This window comes from Notechis scutatus, chromosome 3 (genome assembly GCF_049901735.1).
Source record: "Notechis scutatus isolate UNSWTSFEM ecotype Mainland chromosome 3, rNotScu1.2, whole genome shotgun sequence".
Taxonomy (NCBI): domain Eukaryota; kingdom Metazoa; phylum Chordata; class Lepidosauria; order Squamata; family Elapidae; genus Notechis; species Notechis scutatus.
In genome coordinates this window covers 13,229,451-13,247,001 of record NC_142011.1, presented here as the reverse complement: position 1 = coordinate 13,247,001, position 17,551 = coordinate 13,229,451, and the positions used below count along the sequence as shown (strand labels likewise).

At 41.8% G+C, this 17,551-nt stretch overlaps 1 long non-coding RNA gene across 1 annotated transcript in view; it reads left to right on the top strand.

Moving 5' to 3' along the window:
• The window catches only part of LOC148131083 (uncharacterized), a 578,568-nt gene that overhangs the window by 436,735 nt on the left and 124,282 nt on the right, over positions 1–17,551 (top strand). The gene's annotated exons all lie outside the window — the stretch shown is intronic.

Genomic DNA, 17,551 nt, shown 5'->3' with positions numbered 1-17,551 from the left:
CATAAAATAATTTCCAGCAAATTTTAAACTAAATACCAATATACATTCCTATGTGGTATCCCCCTTATACAATCCCTAACCCTTATCTCTAAATCTCGTAATTTTATCATTTCTTTTAATTTTGGCTAGGTTTCCCTTTTCTAAGTTTTCCCAGTCTTCCTTCTTTTTTCCTTCTAGTTTTATTTTTATTTTCCTCTGCCTGTCAGCCATATTCCCCCCTTTTCAGTTCTCTTTTTGGGGATTTCTTCTTCTTCTTCTTCTTCTTCTTCTTCTTCTTCTTCTTCTTCTTCTTCTTCTTCTTCTTCTTCTTCTTCTTCTTCTTCTTCTTCTTCTTCTTCTTCTTCTTCTTCTTCTTCTTCTTCTTCTTCTTCTTCTTCTTCTGTGTCTTATCTCTTTTATTTGTTGTCTCTGTTGTCGATGTCTCTGTTTTAAGTCTTTTTATGTCCTTTGGCAATGGTCCTTGTTCTTCATACTCATCAAGGCTGTTATTTTCCTCTTTTAATTTGTCCTTTCTGAACTTCCTTTGTTCTTCTGTGAGCTGTGACGCCATTACTTTACTCAGCATTATCTCCACCAGTCTCATTCTTTCTTTAAACATCTCTCTCACCGTTTGGAGCTCCAACTTAAATTCTTTGCTTATTTCTTCCATTTCTTTGGTCTATTAAGTTATTCTTTATTTTATTAAAGGTCAGGTTTTTCTGTTATAGTCCTCGTCAAAAGTCTCCATTTATCTCACTTTCTCTTTCTTCTGTTTTCTTGTCACGGTCAACCTCCAACAGTCCCAAAGTATTGCATTCCTTTATATTTTACTGCAATCCCCCCCTCTTTTTTTTATAAAGCTTCTGGGGGTCTTGTTATATTAGTAATATTTTATTCCATTTCTTCACTCTTTCAAATATTTATACGACCAGTAATTTTCCATAGAAACATAAAAGAAGGAAATCTTTGACCCTTAGATGGTGCTCATATCACTTTCTTCTTAGTATTCTTTTATTTTTAATTACTTTTCTGTAGTATTAATATTAAATTTTATCAATTCCAAATAAGTCCAGCATTTTATCTAATGGTTGATTAATGTCCAATTCTGTATGTTATTCCAGATTTAGTCTCTAATTACATATAATTCTTTAATTTCTGTTTTTTTCTTTACCTTATATTTTCCTCTTATTTTTCTTTCGCCGCTACCAATCTTTCAAACGAGGGTTCTTTCTTTCCGCTTTTTGGGGTTATCAAAAAGAATGTTCAACGTCTTTTATCCAGTTATATGATGCTCACCACTTTCACTCTCCAGGACAAACTTGTGTCCCAGCAGCTTCCCGTCTTCAGGGCAGCCATTAAAGACTGCCGCTTCTCCCTATCTTCTAGGGGAGTTTACCAAGTCATGGAGGGGAAATGCGGTTCCCCTTGACCCAGCTGGTGGTCTCCCCCTACGAGGTGGGTCAGATGAATCCGGTCCTTTAAGGACCACTCCAACAGGGTAAGCACGCACAATTACGGTCTCTGGTCCATTGTCGACAAGAACGCCACTGGAAGTCCAACGCCAAGTACTTCAACTGCTGCTGGGACCACTTTGACTTTCCACATCCTTATCATCTACATCTTCAGGCCATGGTACTTCTGTTGCTGACTCCTGGAAGTGGTACTTCTGTCACCACTGCTGACTTCTGGTCTTTGTCTTCTACCATGATGTCTAGCTGTTCCTACCTGTCTATCTGGAGATGATGGGCTTCAGCAACGTATCATGCATGTACAAGATAAAAGATTATTTCTATATGTCTATATCTACAGCTCCAGCTATAGATAAGATATAGATGTAAATAAGATATAGCTATAACTACATCTACAGCTCTAGTTATAGATACACATATAGATATATTGTAGATATAGATAAGATATATAGATATGCATGTATAAGTGTGTGTGAATGTGTGGCTTGTGTGTTTCTCTCTGTGTGTGTGCATGTGTGTATCTGTATGTGTGTGTTGCAGAATCACAGAATAACAGAGTTGTAAGGGACCTTGGAGGTCTTCTAGTCCAACCCCTGCTCAAGTAGGAGACCTTATACCATTCCAGATAAACGATTGTCCAGTCCCTGCTTAAAAAAATCTAGCTGGTGGAGCACCCACAATTTCTGAAGGCAAAACTGTTCCACTGGCTGACTGTTCTTACTGTCAAGAAATTTCTCCTTAGTTCTAGGCTGCTTCTCTCCTTGATTAGTTTCCATCTGTTATTTCTTGCCTTGCGTTCTGGTGCTTTGGAAAATAAGTTGACCCCCCTCTTCTTTAGGTCAGCCTCTTAGATATTGGAACAATGTGATCACTAGTTTTTCTTTTCACTAGAGTAGTCATGCTCAATTCCAATAACTGTTCTTCATGTTTCAGCCTTCAGGCCTCCAATGAACTTTGTCACTTCTCTCCTCTCTCTCCCTCACTCCCTCCCTCCCTCTCTCTCTCTCTGTGCATATGTGTGTCTGTCAGTTAGTGGGATTCAAAACTTTTTACTACCAGTTCTGTGGGCATGGCTTGGTGGGCATGGCAGGGGAAGGATACTGTAAAATCTCCAGTCGGAGGTGGTATTTGCTGGTAAGAACCTGCTGAATACCACCTCTGGTGTCTGTGTGTATATCTGTGTTTGTGTGTCTGGATCTGGATCTGGAACTCCTGTATCTGGATTTAGAACTTCAAATAAACTAAGAATACTTGGCTCTTATGGTCTACTTGCTTTCCAAAATTAGTAAGTTTATTGCATATTTTTTTTAAAAATTACTTGGTGTCATGGAGGGTGTCAGATCTCATCTGTCTTTCTGGGTGGCCTAGCTTTGACATCAAAGAGACGAGAAAAGAAGACACGTCCACCAGACAGTTGCAGACGTTCTCTGCCAGTTGCATTGATCGATTCTCCCTAGTTGGTTTCAATAGGAAGGTGTTAAGGGAGAAAAACAATCAATCCATGGAAATAAGACCACTCTTCCCTCACTCCTTTCCAGACTGGGTTTCAGAAATAATGATTTTCTGCCTCAGCTTTAGCTCTGGGAGAAATGATAGGATTGCTCCATTGGGCAGGTTCACAAGTTCTAAGCCACAATCTGGTGCCCAATTAGGAAGAAATGCCATTCCAGCTCCTTATTTTGCATTGACAGTCAGGAATATTGTGCTGAATATCAATAAATCAATGATTGTCTAGTCCCATTATTTTGAGGCTTCTTTTCAAAGCTTTGCCTGATTTCCTTTCTATCTGGCTCCAGATAGAAATAAATAGAATTTGTATTTAAGTTGGTCATCTACAGAAACCATAGTGCAGACCCCTGTCCCCTGACCCAAATGGCTTTAAGGCTGGAACATTTTAAATTCTACCCAGTACCTAAAGGGGAACAGGAGGGGAATACATCTATCTATCTATCTATCTATCTATCTATCTATCTATCTATCTATCTATCTATCTATCTAATCTATCTATCTATCTATCTATCTATCTATCTATCTATCTATCTAATCTATCTATCTATCTATCTATCATCTATCCATCCATCCATCCCCATCCATCCCCACCCATCCACCCATCCACCCACCCACCCATCCATCCATCTAAATTTATATGCCACCATTCTCCCTTTCTGGAGTGACTCAGGGAAAAGTTATGTAGAATATTGGGAGTTGAAGTCCACCCATTTTAAAATTGCCAAGTTTCAGAAACACTGTTCTAGGAGAACACTCTATTAAATGCTCCCTCTTCATTATACTAAACTTGGCTGAGAATAACACAATAACAGAGCTGGAAGGGACCTTGGACCAACCTCCTGCTTAAGCAGGAAACTCTATCAGTGGTCGGCAACCTTAAACACTCAGAGAGCCACAAAAGTCCTAACCAGAAGCCACCGGTTCAATTCTGGAGCTGACCAGAAGTCCGGTTCCCCCACTGTTCCGAACTAAGCAGACTCGTAAGCCTGCAACTCTAATAGTTTTCTTTCCACGGCAGGATCGTAATCCTGCACTTTTGATTGGTCCGTGAATAGCGGATCGTGATTGGTCATTTTGGGCTAATCCGATTGGCTAATAGCGGGCCGCCGTGATTGGACACTCCAAAGTGCGGCAAACTCAAATCATTGGTTGATACAGCAGCCAGCTCTATAAAAGGAGCTGCTGCTGCCCGAGTATTTTCGCTCTGTTCTGAAGTCACTAATAAAGAGTTTGGAGTCACTATTCGATGCCTCGTCTCCATTCCTTGCACCCACTCTCCCAGATCTAACACCTACCATAGAGTTTCCTCCTAGCACAGCATCCTTTTTTCCTCTGCTGATTGGAAGCCCAGTTCCCCCACCATAGAGTTTCCTCCTAGCGCAATATCCTTTTTCCTTGATGAAAGAGTACATGCAGCTCCAGAGCTGTGGGTTGCCAACCCCTGCCCTATACCATTTCAGACAAATGGTTACCCAATGTCTTCTTAAAAACTTCCAATGTTGAAGCACCCACAACTTGTGAAGGCAAATCATTCCACTAATTAATTGTTCTACACTGTCAGGAAATTTATCCTTAGTTCTAGGTTGCTTCTCTCCTTCATTAGTTTCCATCCATTGCTTGTTGCCCTCCCTTCAGGGGGATTTGGATAGTCCCCCACTTCTTTGTGGTAGCCCTTCAAATATTGGAATACTGCTGTCACGTCATTTCTAGTCCTTTCCCCCCCCCCCATTACACTAGACATACCCAATTCCTGTATTATTTCTTTACATGTTTTAACCTTTTGTTCATTTTTTGCTCTTTTTGTTCATTTCCCACCCCACCTCCCAATAAAAAGTTATTTTGCTGTTTTTGCAACATGTATAAGCCTGATATGGGATTAAAGGCAAAGAGAAGATTCCTCCTGAAAAAAATTCAGTGAATTTCCAGGGCAGTAAAAAATTAGATGGCCAACTTGAGTCACTTTTTCCAGGGGAAGGAAAAATTTTCCAGTTGTTTTTTAAGGAGCTCCTGCTAGTGGTAATAAGAGCTAATGTTGCTAAAGAAACTACTCAAGAGATGTAACAGCTTCTCTTAATGAACAGAAATTATAATATAACTGGACATAATAAAAGCAAAAATGGTTTGAAAAGATTAAAAAGCATAGACAATCTACAAATTGGGGCTGCTATGAATTAGATTAGTTTGTAGTTGCTTTTCTTTTCCTTCATTCTTGCCTTTCCTTGCTTTACTACTTCTTACTCTTTATCTGTGCTTTCCTAATGTTGTTTAATTCTCAAAGGAAATGCCATGATAAGCATTTATGTATGGCTGTTATCTATCATTTTCAGCCATTGAAAGTTGCTGGAAGAATGATGGTGATGTATTAATATCACTGATCTGGACAGGCCTGGATTTTGTCCTCCCTCCCCCCCATCTGAGGTGGGAGGTTGAAGAGGTTTATATAAAATAAGTGTGTCAGGTTTTCCAGAAGTTAACACATTTAACTGACAGCTTAATTCATCAAAAAGAAGAAAGACGAAAAAGATTATACCACCATACATCAAGAGTTCACCAGTAGATTTTGATAGATGTGTAGATGTGTTCCTGGCAACTATAGATGTTGGATATGGGCGCACTGAAATAGAATCAGAGAATTCTTGAGGTCCTCCAGTCCAACCCCCTCTTAAGAGCAGGAATACAGAAACCATTCTAAAATCAAATAGCTGCCCAATGTTGGCTTGAAAACTGTCAGAGATAGACCATCCACGGCTCCAGAAAGCAAGCTGTTCTATTGCATAATAGCTCTCATGGTCAGGAAATCTCTAACAGATGTCGGAGAACAGCAGGCTGAGCTGGAAGGTGGAGTTAAATGTGTCATCAGTTTGGAGTCATTGCATTTCCACAAGAGACCTCTCTGTGAATCCCATTGACCCTTATCTAGCACCAATTTAGCTGCGACCACTAGTTGACTAGATTCTTGTGAATAGATAGCAATCATAAACTGCTCTGTGTTTTGAACTCAAAAAATGCTCCTGGTTATTTTGCACCTTGTAATAAATTACATGTTGCTTACTGTGTTGACTGGGGATTCCGAGAGTTGAAGTCCATATAACTTACTAGTGCTGAGTTAAGAAACACTCCTCCATCTCAAAAGCTAGCTTGAGGATGAGCATCAGGTCTTTGTCTGCAGAGCACTCCCAATCTGCACCATCTTATTCTAATCTTCTGTTCTTCAGATTTCAAGTTTATTGTGTTGTTTAAATCCCAAATACTTAATATTTTAAATCATTTTAACTAGAATGGTAAAATTTGAATTTGAGTGATGTTGCAGGCTTGCAATTTCAATTAAAGGACATTGGTGGTAGGGATACAGGTAGACTTACCATCATTCCATTAATGACTGTTTGAAGTTACAACAGCACTGGGAAAAAATGTGACTTATATCCGGACCGTCACAGCATCCCATTAGTCACATGATCAAAATTCAGTTGCTTAGCAACCCGGCACATATTTACAAATGGCTGCAGCATCCTGGGGTCATGTGATTGCCATTTGTGACTTTCCCAGTTGGCTTCTGACAATGGGGGGAATTGGATTTACTTAACAATTGTGTGATTCACTTAGCAATTACAGTGAATTGCAAAAAAGTTGTAAAATCAGGTGCAACTCACTTTAACAACCTTAGCAACAGAAATGCTGGTCCCAAGTCAAGTCAAAGACTACCTATAAAATAATGGTGGTTCTATACCCTTGTTTGCTAACTGAGATACTGCCCGACTGTGTTGTGTCTAAATAGCTCCCTGGTCTAAAGAAGCTTTTCTTTCCAAGCTATCAGTTAATTCATTAGATAATGCTAGCTTTTCCAATTACTGACCTTAAATATGAGAATTATTACAGGATAAGCATTAACTGCTGAAAGTTTCTGTAAAACTCAACACTGGAAAATATGCTATCTGCACTTTGATCAAGTCCTAATATATAACTTTTCAGAGAGAGATGTCAGAATGCTATCAGTAAATGACTCATAACTCTGGATACCAGCTTTTTAACATTGATTCTTTTTTACTCCAACTTGCAGTATTAGCATGAACTGTGGACAGAATTCTAGTGTCAATGGCTTAATTGCAATTGATTCTTATAGGAGATTAGATCTATTTCATTACTGAATGTTTCATTTTCTTGTAAACACTGCAAATATAAAATACCATACGGGGAAATTATAGCTTTCCTGTGCAAATATATCTGAAGTGATAGGATAATTATCAAAAGAATCAACTTTATTTTTTTAAAAAAGTAGGAGAAGGGAACAAGTATGAAAAATGTTACAAAATGCAATTCACAAATGAAAGCAAGTATACATTTCCCGGGATAACATTGCAGGATCCAATCTGGGTCAGTCACCAGGAGCAGATATTTTGTCTTCCAAGCTTTCAAACTAATGCTAGAGCCCATCTTCTAACAGAGAGAACTTCCCTAAAGATGGGCTTCAGCAGGATTCCAAAAGCTTGGAACTTGTTTCTGGTGACCGACCCAAAATGGATCCTGCAAAATGCAATTCACCCACAAGGTGTCTCTTAATGCATAGTGTCCCAAATTAAACAGAGCTCTTGTGACCAGACCATTGCAAAATAAACTAGAGTTTGTAAACCGTTTCTGGGTATTGAAAATTATATTCCTGTTTCTGCAACTTAAAATCCCATTTGCCTTTTTTGCAACCGCATCATATTACTCACCCATATATATTAGGAGCTGTGGTGGCCCAGTGGTTAAAGTGCAGCATTGCAGGCTAACTCTGCCCAAAGCTGGAGTTTGATTCCAGCTTAAGGTTAACTCAGCTTTCCAACCTTCTGAGGCCAGTAAAATGAGGGCTGAGATGGTTGAGGGTGATATGCTGGTTCTGTAAATAATTTTGAGAAGGCTGTAAAGCACTATGAAGCCAAAGGTGTTATTCAGCAGGTTCTGACCAGTTCTGGAGAACCGGTAGTGGAAATTTTGAGTAGTTCAGAGAACCGGCAAATACCACTGGAGATTTTACAGTATCCTTCCCCTGTCATGCCCACCAAGCCACACCCACAGAACCGGTAGTAAAAAAAAATGAATCCCACCACTGTATGAAGAGGTATATAAGTCTAAGTGCTATTGTTATCCCGGGTTTCTTTTACATAGCTATTATTGCCAAGCCAAGCACCTTTCAACCTTTACATTGTGTTTGATTTCTGTTTCCTGAATGAAGAACTTTCCATTTGTTCATGCTAAATTTCACTATGTGATTTTTATCCATCTCTTTAATCGCTCAAGGTAATTTTTAATTTTATGACTGCCTTCTAAAGTGCTAGCTATCCCACTCTGATGTATGTCATCTGCAAGTACGATAAGCATTCACTCCTGTATGTGAGTATTAATAAAATGTTGAAGAGTACAGAACAATGGTCTCCTCCTTGTAGCAGCTCGTTTAATGAATGCATCTATTTTAATGAGGAATTCTTGAACGTGTTTTTCAATCCAGCTAGGTATGCGTTTTGTTGCCATACCCATTTAGAAACTACTTAACTAGATTGCTAATCAAAATGCCACGGAGCACAGTATCAAATGCTATGAAGAATTCAAATTATATTATTATGTCTGCATTGATACCATGTACTAAAGAAGTTGATTGGTTGGTTGATTGATTGATTGATGATTGATTATATGCCATCAAGTTGTTTTCAGCTCCTAGCAAACCACATAGATAGTGTCAGGATTCCAGCAGTTACTCCTATTAAATCATGAGCCTCGAGCCACACTACCAAAACTTCTTTGGATTTATTAGAAGTTAACATACCGGTATTTGCCTGGGTGTAGACTACTCTGAGATACATAATTCACTGTCACCCTTGATCCTTCTCCCCCCCCCCCTCTGGGTGTATCATCCAACGAAACACATCCATAGCCAAGAGTCATCAATCATGCTCTCCAATTAGATTTCTGCACGGCAGAAGCTTCAGTCATCTATTCAGTCATCTAACTTAACCACTGCACCAATTCACTTAACAACTGTGGCAAGAAAGTTCATAAAATGGAGCAAAACTCACTTACCAAATGTCTTGCTTAGCAACAGAAATTTTGGCTCAGTTGTGGTTGTCAGTTGAGGATTGCCTGTATTTCTATTTGTATTTTACTGTACATTAAGAAAAATAATAATATATTAATAAAATATATTAATAAAATTAATATACATTATTAAATAAATATATATAATGATATATTTCTTGGGTGAGAAGCGAAATGTCTTTAAAAAAAACAACAACCCAGACCGTCCAGTTGCCTCTTGAAAAAAACACCTTTGGGACAACCGTGATTGAGAATCTCCATAGACATTTCCTGCTCTAAGTTTGCAAGAAGTGAGAATTCCCAAAATATTAAGTAAAAATATTTACGGTTATGGGCATGTGGGTATTATACTGTTGATCATAACCCCAGCAGACTCAGGGAACTCTTCAAAGACATTACTCATGCTTCTAGGATACCATTCACAACACTGACATTAATGCATGTTGAAATCTGTCTCATAAGATTTATTCCCCCAAAGAGGCTTCCATTTAGTACAATACTCACAAGGGTTTAGAGAATTCCCTTCCTCCTATTTCGCTTGTTGGTGTTTCTTATTAGAAGTGGTAAAGATTCCCAATATCATAGAGTTGGAAGGGATCTAAACAGTCATCAGGCCCAACATCCTGCACATTACAGGATTTACTATGCTACTGTTTCTCAACTTTAAGATGGATGGACTTCAACTCTCAGAATAGGAATTCTGGGAGTTGAAGTCCACCCATGTTAAAGTGACCAAGGTTGAAAAACACTGCACTACATCATCTCTGATAGAATAATATCCAGCCTCTCTTTGAAAACCTCCAGTGAAAGGAAGAAACCACTTCATGCAATGATCTGCTCCATTGATTGACAGCTCTTAGAAGTTTTTAGTTCTTTCCTGATAGTTCTACTACAATCTTCCCATCATTTTGATCCTTTGAGACTTTTACATACATTCCATGATAGATATCCTGATAAACCGCACTGATGCATTAACCTTTCTTTTTCTCTTTTCATTTCCAGGGCTAAAGCCTTTTTCCCAGGAAGGGCAGTGTTATATTCTGGGCATGGGTGCAAGTAATTGAGACGAGTCAGTGACTTAGTGAACTTCAACTCTTTATTAAGAATCAGAACATGAGAGAGCAAAACCCTTGGGCAGCAGTAGCCCTTTTATAGAGCTAGCTGCTGACCTGTTAACCAATGACCTGTGTCCACATGCTTAACTTTTGGCCAATGAAAGATGTTAAACTAATAGCCAATCAGGTTGCTCCATGAGGACCAATCCCAGTTCGCTATCCAAGGGCCAATCCAAAGTGCAGGATTTCAAGCCTGCTTAACATATTGTTAATAAGTTTATTAAAATGGTTTTTGTTAGTTCATAACACCCCTCCCCCCTAGGTTCCGTTTGGGGGGTGCGGTAACATATTCGCGTAGATATGCAGGTCGTTTCACCTGCCTGTTTGATTTTCGCAGTTCCACCGGTTTTTGTCTGCAGTCCGATTCCGGTGGAACGCTATCAAGGGGTTCTGGTGCGGCTAGTTCCGTTTCCGCGCGGGAGGACTCGGTGCGGCTCTCGTTGTTGTTATCCCAGTCTCCTAGGCTTGCTTCCGGGTCCTGTGGGCTTGCCTCCCTTGTGCTATTTCTGGGCGGAGATATCACCCCGCTCCCAGATTCTTCTTCAGGTTGCGCGTTTCTTCGGTTAGGTTGCTGGGTCCCCATGATTATGTCATCATCTAGCCCGTTTTGGCCTCCTCGATATCTCCTCCCCCTTAGTTTGTGAATTATGGAAGTCACGGGAGGTGGGTGCCATTCTGGATCGAAGTTGATCTATATGGCGTTTCCAAAGTCTCCCGTCATTAGTCTGTAGGTGGTAGGATCTGGGGCGGTGGGTTGGGTAATAGTTGCAGGGACCCATAATGGGTCGCCTGAAAAGTTTTTAGCAAACACCAAGTCGCCTACCTTGAATTCGCGGCACTTCCCGCTAGATCCACAGGGTTTTTCTGGTGAATACGAGGGATGGAGGCGGTCGAGGTGAGAGCGAAGTCTCCGCCCCATTAGTAGTTCGGCAGGCGTCTTATTCGTGATGCTGTGTGGGGTGATGTGTTGGAGCAGGAGTATTCGGTTGAGCTTGTCTTCGATGTCCCCATAGTCCATTTTATGTAGGGTTTTCTTGACGAACTGAACCATTCGCTCCGCCCTTCCGTTGGCCGCAGGGTGCGCTGGCGAGGTGAGCGCGTGGTGGATGCCCCGGTCCGCTAGATACTGTTCAAAAGCTAGGGCCGTAAACTGGGGCCCGTTATCAGAAACTAAAACGTCCGGTAACCCATGCGTTGCGAATAATTTATTCAGTTTATTAATGACTGACTCTGTTGTGGTTGTCTTCATCTTTTGGATTTCTAGCCAGTTTGAATAGGCATCAACTGTTAATAAAAACGTGTGTCTTTTGGTGGGTCCCGCAAAATCAACGTGGATACGGGACCACGGACCCCGAGGGGTTTCCCACTTGGTTGGCATCGCTCTAGGTGGAGCGTTGCTTACGTCTTGGCACTTCTGGCACGTGGTTACCCAGGCTGCAATTTGTTTATCAATACCCGGCCACCATGCGTAGCTTCGTGCGAGTGCTTTCATGCGCACGATGCCCAGATGTCCCTCGTGTAATACTTTTAAAACAGTCTGTTGTAGCCTCTCTGGAACGACTACTCTATCCCCCCAGAGAACGCAACCTCTCTGGGAGAAAAGCTCTGTCTGCCGATTCTTGAATGGTGCGAAATCGTCGTGGATCTGGTCGACTGGCCATCCTCTTTCGACCCAGCTGAGGACTCGTGCCAGGATAGGGTCCCTTTTTGTCTCGATCACGATGTCTCTTGCTGTTAGTGGTGGCAAGTGCAGCGTTTCGATTTGGAGCGTCGTGAGGGTTGGAGCTGGGTCGTTGATGGCTTCCGGAAGTGGAGAATGACTCAATGCATCAGCGTGGGGAATGGCTTTCCCTGGGCGATGTTGCAACACGTAATTGTAGGCAGCTAGGAACTCAGACCATCGAGTCATTCTTGGCGATAATATGTAGGGGGTTGGCTTGTCTCCCGCTATAATACCAAGCAATGGTTTGTGATCTGTAACTATCGTAAATGCTCGCCCATATACGTACTCGTGAAAATGCTTCACAGCAGACACAACAGCAAGGGTCTCCTTATCGAGTTGGCTATAGTTCCTTTCGGCCTTTGATAATGTTCGTGAGAAAAATGCAATAGGTGCTTCGTTTCCTACATGGCTTAAGATCGCTCCCACTCCAAACGGTGAAGCGTCGCAAGTAATAGTTAAAGGTAAAGTTTCGTTGTACTGCATCAAAACAGCGTCGGAGGTTAGCAAGTCTTTCACTTGTTGGAAGGAGCGTTCCTCTCGACGTCCCCAAACCCAGGTAGCTCTTTTATCAAGAAGTCTGTGTAAGGGCTCCGCTACAGTCGCCTTCTGGGGCAAGAAAATGTTGTAGAAGTTAATGAGCCCCAGAAAGGCTTGGAGGTCTGTTCTATTCTTGGGCGTTGGGGCATTTTTAATCGCTTTTAGCTTGTTATCAGTGGGGTGGATTCCTTGACTATCGAGAAGGTATCCTAGGAACTCCACCCTCTCGGTACACAGTTGACATTTATTTTTTTTAACCTTCAGGCCGGCGTCTTTAAATTTTCTTAGAAGCATTCTGAGACGCTTTTCTAAGATGTCTCTATTAGGGGCAGCGATTAATACATCATCAAAGTATGGTACGACCCCTTTTATGCCTTGTAAGAGTCTCTCCATTAAACTTTGAAAAATTCCCGGAGCTACGCTCACTCCGAATTGGAGTCTATTGCACTTAAAAGCGCCTCTACGCGTAATGATAGTTTGTGCTTCCGCAGTTTCCGCATCAATGGGCAACTGTTGGTACGCTTGTGCCAAATCCAATTTAGCAAATATCTTCCCACCACCCAGGGAGTGGAGAAGGTGTTGAACCATCGGTACCGGGTAAGCACTTTGCTGAAGTGCGTGGTTCAAAGTGGCCCGATAATCCCCACAAATTCTTAACGATCCATCTGGTTTAATGGGTGTTACAATTGGGGTTTCCCAACGGGCGTGGTCGGTTGGTTTTAAAACGCCCTGGGCTATTAATTTATCGAGTTGCTCATCGATCTTTGGTTTTAGTGCAAAAGGCACCCGATGCGGCTTAAGGCGGATGGGAGCTATCTCAGGGTTGAGGTTAAACGATATTGGGGTCCCCTTGTACTTGCCTAGTCCGTCTGAAAAAACGTCCTGGAATTCTTGGACGAGAGACTCCTCCCAGTCGTTGCTCTCAGCTCGGTGGACGCCGGCTACCACGATCCCGAGCAGGGCGAACCATTGTAGGCCTAATAAGCTAGGCCGATCATGATCGACGACAGTCAGTGGTAGTGATGCGATACGGTTCTTGAAGGAGACTTGGACTTGGCTGGAACCGACGACCGGAATTCTGTTGCCCTGGTAATCCTTGAGTATGATCCTCTGGGAGCTGAAATCCTGTCGATGGATGGCCGGGATTAGTTGCTTGAAAGTTTTCCAGGAAACCATTGAGAGGGACGACCCCGAGTCGACTTCCATCACGCAAGGTTGGTTCTCAATGGCGACCTTCACTTGGATCTTCCTTGCGTCTAAGGATGTAGCGTGGCCGATGGTAATGGTTTGGTGTGCTTCTTCCCGTCTCGTGGAAGAGGCAGGTGCTTTATTTCTGTAGGAGTGGTTGTTCCATTGGTGGTTCAGGTGGTTCTGATTCGTGGGTTTGAATCCTGAAGACTGGATGCAGTTATTCTTCCTGCGCTTGGGACTGGACCCTCGCTTGCTTCTGCAGACCTTTGCAATGTGGCCTCTTTTTCCACAGGAACGGCAGAGTGCGTCGAGGAATTTGCAATTGGATCGTGGGTGGTTTGCCCCACAACCCGTGCATTGTCGCGGGAATCGTTGGGTTTGTTGGTCTCGTTCGGACCGGAGTCGGTTGACCTCTTCCTCATCACTTTCTGATGGGGATTCCAGGTCTTCATGATGCGCCGTTGTTGAGTGCCTCTCGGGGCGAGGCGAGGTGTCATTCGCGAGTTGACGGAGCGGTGCGTTGTTGCGGCGCATTCGACCAGCCGACTTCCTGGTTGCTTCTGCTGCAGTAGCGTCTGCAATGGCATCGGCAAGATCGATGTCCCCTTTTGCCATGATCTTACTTTGCACCATCTGGTCATCTAATCCCAGAACTATGCGGTCTCGCAAAGCTTCTTTGAGGTTGGAAAACCCACAGAGGCCTCCCAAATTCCGGAGGTCAGCGATGTAGTCTGCGAGACTTTTGCTTTTCCGTTGGTCCCTCTGGTAAAATTCATGTCTTCGAACAAGTGTGGGCACCGCGGGTGCATAGTGGGCCTTTAGGAGGGGAGCGAGGGCGTCCCAGTCCATTGATTTCACTTCAGCCGGTTTTGCGAGTGATTTTGCCATTTTAAATACGGCCGGCCCGCAATGGGTCAGGAATATTGCTCGTTTCTTGCCGGTTGTCGCGTCCTTTAAGTTATTGGTCTCCAAAAACATTTGGAACCGATCCATATATGAGTCCCAGTCTTCATTTGCCGGGTCGAATGGAGCGGGTGGTATAGCACCGCTGGCCATGTTGCTGTCGTTGGTGCGTGTTCAGCCACGTGCTCTGCTTGGCGCTCTTTAGTGTTCAGTCAGCTCTATCGTCTCTTGAATCCCATCCTCGTCGCCAGTGTTATATTCTGGGCATGGGTGAAAGTAATTGAGACGAGTCAGTGACTTAGTGAACTTCAACTCTTTATTAAGAATCAGAACAAGAGAGAGAAAAACCCTTGGGCAGCAGTAGCCCTTTTATAGAGCTAGCTGCTGACCTGTTAACCAATGACCTGTGTCCACATGCTTAACTTTTGGCCAATGAAAGATGTTAAACTAATAGCCAATCAGGTTGCTCCATGAGGACCAATCCCAGTTCGCTATCCAAGGGCCAATCCAAAGTGCAGGATTTCAAGCCTGCTTAACATATTGTTAATAAGTTTATTAAAATGGTTTTTGTTAGTTCATAACAGGCAGAATGTCAGCTACCATGTTATGCTTTCTTGTGCTTCAACTGTTTTGCGGTGTTGGATGGTGGGGAGGAGGGGAAGGCAAGAGGGGGAAATGAAAGTAAGTGCTGTATCTCTTTCAGACACTGCTTCAATGTCAGTCAACATACCAGCTGCATACCATCCTGTGCTTGGGACTGACATTTACGAAAACATTCTGCCTGCACCTGGGCGGGGCCAGCCAGGAGTGGGATTTGGGGTTTCTCCAAACTGCACAGAATCTTAGCTAGGGTCTCTCCTGAACCCCTGCGAACCCCCAGCAGCCCACCCCTGTATGTGTTCTCATCTGACCAAAGAAAAAAAGTTGTGAATGTCATTTTTATCTATCATAAAATTAAATTCTACCTGGTATTAGTGAAACGCTATGAATTGTCCAAAAAGAAATATGTAGAAGACAGGTGCCAAACACAGTGAAATTGGAAATTATGCCATCAAAAGTATAGGAGTGGACATTCATTTTTCATTTTATTTATCACATGTAGAAACAAAGGGACGCTGGTCAGTGTACAATAAACATACTTGAAGTAATGACACCGAACTTCATTGTTAAGATACTTAACTTCATGTGCAGAATTCTTATTTTGCTTCATTTTAATATGAAAGACTCTCTTCTTTGTATGATCTTGAATGCAAAGCTTTTCGACAGGAGCTGAAGGTACGTATTTCATATAGTTCTCAATAAAGGTATGGGGGAAGAGATTTTCTCCTTTACAAAAAAAAACAAAAAAACAAAATAAAATCAGAAACTAGACCTGAATAAATATTACTTGTTTATTTTTAATTAAGTCTAATTAAAAAATGCCAACATCTTATTGTCATCTGTGTGGTGATCACTTTAAATATTTAATGCTTATGAAGGATTGAACTGAACATCTAATCTATATCTAACAATCGGCCCCCTCTCTGAGTATTTTTTTTAAAACTGGTTCTGAGTATATAGACTTGCGTTGCAAAGGAAATTGTAACTACTTGGGTGAAAGGAGGAATACACCACAGGTCATAATCAAAAAAATAAAAGAATAATACAATGCTAGCATGGAGAATAATATTATAGTGATACATTTGTACTGGTGAAGTGCTAGCCTAGGAGGAGCTGGAACTAGTGAGTTCTGCTTTAGGCATGAGAGCCAGCTGGGTGACTTTGCACCAATCAACAGGAGACTGGGAGTTCTAGTCCTGCCTTGGCATGAAATCTGTCTGGGTGTCTTTGGGCCAATCTCAGCTCAACATACCTCCCATGGTTTTTGTTGTGGGGAAAATGGGAGAAGGAAGAAATATTAGGTATTTTTGCCATCTTGAATTATTTACAAAGTAATAAAGGAAGGTGCTAATAAATAAATAAAGGAACTCGATGGGAAAAAAGAGACATTTTCTGTAATCCATCGATGGGCAAGGTGGGCCATGTTTTTCACAAGAATATTTCAGAAGAAGAGTTCTCCACTCCTCATTGCAGAATACCTTATGCCATCAGACTCGAAATTCTAGACCTAGAAAACCTAGAACTACGCTGACTTCGGTCCGATCTAAATATAGTATATAAAATCATACATTGCAATGACCTACCTGTCAATGAATACTTCAGCTTCAACCATAAGAACACAAGAGCACACAATAGATACAAACTCAAGGTTAACCGCACCAAACTTGATTGCAGGAAATACGACTTCAGCAACAGAGTGGTCAATGTCTGGAATACTCTACCTGACTCTGTGGTTTCTTCCCCAAACCCCAAAAAACTTTAACCTTAGACTTTCTACTATTGACCTCACCCCTGTCCTAAGAGGTCTGTAGGGGGCGTGCATAAGCGCAGCAACGTGCCTACCGTCCCTGTCCTATTGTTTCTTTTATTTTTCTTATATGTATCCATGTAGTCATAACTATGTTTTTACTTCTACCTATTATCTTGTAAGCAATTGACAAAAATAAATAAATAAATAAAAATAAAATGTAGGGATTAAGGAAGATGATCTTGATGGAAATATGCAGGAACCACCTTATAACAAAAGGGGCTGAAACATTTAAGTTCAGAAGAGTGAGATAATACAGCTCAGGCATACACCTCTTTAGTTCACAGCAGTGTAAGAAGCAGGAGGATATACAACACAATCAAGCTTGGAAGATCAATATCAGCCCCATCATGTAGACCAGACCAGAGAAGAAAATAAACTCCAAAGGAAGCTTTGCACTTCTATTATTGAGATTGGCCATAATAATAGAATTTTACAAGACGGACTTGGGAATAGGCCTATTAGAAGCAGAAGGGAAACCTGTGTGAGTGGAGCCAGGGGGAGGAGGAGGAAGAAGAGGTGGAGGAAGAGAGGAAAAAAATCCAGAATAATATATAACTTTCATTTGACCTTATTGGGAAATAGTGTAGAAAGACATGCACTAGCCTAAAGCTTAACAGTTCTTCAAGGCTGTCAGATGTACCAGCAA